The sequence below is a fragment of the Siphateles boraxobius genome, unplaced genomic scaffold, assembly GCF_051911475.1.
Source record: "Siphateles boraxobius isolate OS27281-9 unplaced genomic scaffold, OSU_SipBor_1 37, whole genome shotgun sequence".
NCBI classification, from domain to species: Eukaryota; Metazoa; Chordata; class Actinopteri; order Cypriniformes; family Leuciscidae; genus Siphateles; species Siphateles boraxobius.
The window spans coordinates 1455620-1460460 of record NW_027508997.1 but is presented as its reverse complement, the minus strand read 5'-3'; the positions used below and the strand labels follow the sequence as shown (position 1 = coordinate 1460460).

The following is a 4841-nucleotide window of genomic DNA, read 5'->3' as shown; positions in this document are numbered from 1 at the left end:
TCAGTGAATTTAAATGAGTTCAAGAACTGATGGACCGTGACGACAGGTTCTGTCTCGCGTCACCCTGCTCGACAACCAGTTTGACCTTCTCATGGAAAGAGTTGAACTTTTTTAAAGCTGAATTGCATTGCGTTTTCACATCATGTCGAATGTCATACTGGTGTCCATTACATCTATCAGATTTGTCCATTTTCTGAATGTCCTGTATAAGTGTCTCTTGCTCTTGCACTGTTAAGCCAGGTGGTTGCTCACTGGCCCTGGCTAAAAGAGCCCATAAGTTTCAATGATATTCTGCAGCCAGTTGCATAAAACAACACACATAGGACTTGTTTATAATTACAACTAAAGATTTTCTTAACTCATAAGAGGTTTGTGCAAGTAGGCCCTGGCCTCTAGATATATAAGCTTAAGTCATTCCTTCAACGTAAAGGGATAGTTCACCAAAAAATTTAAAGGGGTGGCTGATTATGATTTCACTTTTTTAACTTTAGTTAGTGTGTACTGTTTCTGTTTGTGCATAAACAAAACATCTGCAAAGTTACAATGCTCAAAGTTCAAAGCAAAGGAAGATATTTGCTTTTGAAAAAATATTTTTTTAAGGACTACAACAAACGGCTGGTTGGGACCAGAGCCATATAGAGTGAGAGTTGCGACAACTCCATTGACTTCAATGGAACGTTTTTTTACTGCAATGGCGGTTCGCGGAGCCTCTCAATAGTTCCCGGAAGTAGCAGCAGCGCGGTAGAGTTACAGCAGAACAGACCGTTTGTGATGCACTTTTAAAAGGTAAGACGTTTAAAGAATAAGATTGTATATTATCAGTACATCTGAATCAAATTAACTTATGTATTAAAGCATGCTAGTTGATTATTGCTCTCTAAATTAGTAGTTTTAGGGGACGTTATCAGGTAAAATAAAGGTCTTTGGATAAAGTTAATACCGCATAACAAACCACGAACAGCCTATTAATGGTTAAACCCGTTCTATTAATGCATGTTTATCCTTTGTTGTGTAATAAGAGGGAAAATACTTCTAAACAGGGGTTAAATATAACATTGGGGAGTGTGATAGTTGTAATTGATTAAATGAGAATATCGGTTTCATTCCATATTAAATGTTCAATAACGGGAAAAAATCCTTATTTTAGATTTCATATTCGAGTAAGGAAAAACGTATGGTTGGAGTTTTTTATTCATTGTGTTTCTGTTGACTATTAGCCTACCTGTCTATTATGTTTCAGCTCAGCTGATTTGTATTGATGGGAAAGGGGGATGAAAGTTTATAAGTAAGATTAAAAACCATGCTTAAAACGGCAGCAAGCCATTTTCTAGATCAAATCACACTAGGCTAAATGGGGTATTATAAATACCATAACTGTATTATATACTGACTACTATATACAATGTATCCCGTTTTTGTTTCCTTTATCTCTTTCAACACAAGAAGCACAAAGGGGATTCAGTGGATCCTGAAGACTCCTGCACTGACGCTGTACCCTCACCTTCAGTCTCAGATCCTTGGATTTTGCAAGACTTTACTTGCTCCTTATTTTTAATAAACATTAAACTTCCCAGTGTTGGTCTTTGTGAAAAAGTGCAGATATACCTAAGTATGATTAGCACAAAATGTTTAGTTCTATTTAGATTGTTCCTGACTTGAGCATATTTCTGCTCTCTGTGTCGGACAGTACAAGAACAACATAGAGGAAAGGACAGACAACATGCTTGACGTGCAGTTTATTATACATTTATAAATCCCTTTGTGCTAAATCAGTGCAAAAGTGTCTGTATATATATATATATATATATATATATATATATATATATAGGTCATAGACAAATAAACAAATAAATGTTTTTTAAATATTTTCAAAACTGATGTAATGTATATTTTTGTGTCATGAACAATGTATTTAAACAAGTTTCAGTTGTGAACATTTCTAAGAGTTTAAATTCACCTGAAAGTGTACCAACCTACTCATACTTGAAAGCAGTTTTTACCAGTATTTGATCGAGATCTACAAGGATCATTAAGGCTCCTCTGGACAATGCATTATCATGCATACTGTAATTACCATAATAAGAGAGCCATGTTTGCATTTGTGCCATTCTGACATGCAAATTGCTTGACAAAAGGTTTTCAATTATCTCAACAGCTATAAATCTACTGAAATGTATAAAATTTGTTTATATGAACGGTTAAAATGGTGCCATAGAATTTCATTTTTATATTCTTAAAACATCATTTAAATTAGTATTTTAGTCTGTTCATTTGTGCGGACAGTTGCACAACCTGACATTTTGGGGGTTAAGATATAACAGGACTATAAAATATATCATGTATTCATTTATATAGTAATAAGTGCATAAGCATTGTAAACATTGAGATGAATGCAATTTTACATTTTACTTGTTTGCAATGGCTTTTTAAGACAATCACCTGTTTCCTGCAAGTCTCCTGTCCTTGTGAAACCATAGTGAACATTACGTGATAACCCTTAAATAACATACACGTTTAAGAACACAAAAATACTTCAAAACAACTGCAAAACGGTCTTTAACCAAGGTAAAGTTAGCCAGAAAATATGTTAACAAAGGTAGGCAACGCTGGTTGACCACAATAAACATTAAATATTAGCAGAGTTGTATCTTTTAAAAACGATATTTCTGTAACTACATACACATACTACATCCAAATGTCAATATATCATATACATATTCTAAACCAACGCATTTATTGACTACAAACTACCAAAAATGACAGTTCTGCTCTCTAACTCCATTGATTTGAATTGGCTCTGAAGCACTTCCTGGAACTATCTGAGGTCTATGCGAATCACGTGATAACCAAGCATTTAGAACTTCCGTTGTCGCAACTCTCTCTCTATATGGCTCTGTTTGGGACTACACAACATTCCTCCCAGGTTAGTGACATCACTAACCCTAAAATGTACATAAACCCCGCCCCCGGGACTACGATTTATAGATTATCATGACAGAGTATGCTAATCAATGACTAGAAGATACTACACATAAACAACATAAATTCATCCACTAACCATTTAGAAATGTCCTGTTGCATTCTACATTCTATCACTTCTTCTTGAGTCTCTCCATTATTGTCTGACTTAGTCTGAACATAAACATTGACATTTTCAGTGCATGTCTGTGTGAGGTAATAGCATAGACAGTAAAAGAAATGGACAGAGCGACCCCCTTGATTTCAACAGAGAAAACTGAAGCCCGATTAAAGCACTCACTTCCTGAGGGCTGAGCGACTGCGCAGGCTCAAACTGAGCTTGACGACAGTCTGACAGTTGTAAATCTTCTAGTAGCTGTGCCAAGACAAATCTGAATCACCTAATTCCTCAAAAAACGTTGTTGAAATATTTTGTCAAGTAGCTTTTATGGACTCTCTATCTATGGGCTTCTTCCTTGACTTTATGCCTCTATGTCCCCCCGATTGCCTCATAGACAGTAAAAGATTGCCTGCGAGCTTCTCCTCCTATGTATACGTTTACATTTACATTTATTCATTTAGCTGACGCTTTTATCCAAAGCGACTTACAATTGCTATATATGTCAGAGGTCGCACGCCTCTGGAGCAACTAGGGGTTACGTGTCTTGCTCAGGGACACATTGGTGTATCACAGTGGATTCGAACCCGGGTCTCTCACACCAAAGGCATGTGTCTTATCCACTGCGCCATCACCACCCCGGTAATTACGGTAATTTCTCTACAGTGGGACAGAGAGTCACGTTGTTAAGACACAATCGTTAGCCTATTTTTACAAAAACGGCTTTTACGGGGTCACAACTTAAGATACAAAGTAATGGAGCCTTTTTTACATTGTTGTGTTCTTTAGAAATAAATAATGGACAAATAAAGTCTTTGGACGCCTCAGATATTCCCTGTCAAAGTGACGCCAAAATGAATGGGAGTCAATGGAATGCTAACAGCAATTGATGGTCTGCTACAATGGCGGCCCCCATGAGGTTTCAGTTTCCGGCTGATGGATTACCCCCTTGGGTAATAGGACACAAGCTGTTGAAGCTCCGCCCCCCGGCACCGGCACTTTTGCATTTAAAGGGCCAGACACAAAAACGGTGCGTTTTTGCTCACCCTCAGAAAGTGACAATTTTAACATGCTATATAAAAATATATGTGGGGTATTTTGAGCTAAAACTTCACATACACACTCTGGGGACATCAGAGATTTATTTTACATCTTCTGAAAAGGGCATTATACCACCCCTTTAATTCTTTCATTCATTATTCACCCTCATGTCGTTCCAAACATGTAAGACTTTTTTTTATCTTCGGCACACAAATGAAGATCTTTTTGATGAAATCTGAACAATTTCTGTCCCTCCATTGATAGTAACGCAACCAACATTTTGACACTTCAAAAAGTTCATAAAAAGATTGTATAACTAATCCATATGAGTTGAGAGGTTTAGTTCAAATTTTCTGAAGAGACTCAATCACTTTATGATGATCAGATTGAATTTAGGCTTGTATTCACATAAACATTCATCAACTCACACATCAGTTGTGGTAAACGGAAGCTCAAGCATGTTCACTTGATGTGCAAGAACCAATGAGGTTCATTCTTGTGTTAAGCAGCACATTTGAGCTTCAGCAAGAACCAATGATCATGTTTGTTCTTCCTCGTCAAGTAGGTTCGGTTGAGCTTCTGTTTATGTTATACGATCGAGTCTAAACCATTCAATTTAAATGGATTCGTTTAAACGATCTCTTTATGAACCTTTTGAAGCGTCAAAGTGGTAGTTGCGTAGCTGTCAATGGAGGGACAGAAAGCTCTCAGATTTAATCAAAAA

The 4841-nt window shown here is 36.7% G+C and overlaps 1 long non-coding RNA gene across 1 annotated transcript; it reads left to right on the top strand.

Annotated features, from left to right (window-relative positions):
- The first annotated feature begins 641 nt into the window (after positions 1–641).
- LOC143703086 (uncharacterized) lies at positions 642–1571 on the top strand. Its single transcript, XR_013190719.1, has 2 exons — positions 642–786; positions 1444–1571. It is a non-coding gene; the product is annotated as an uncharacterized LOC143703086 (long non-coding RNA).
- The last annotated feature ends 3270 nt before the right edge of the window (positions 1572–4841 follow it).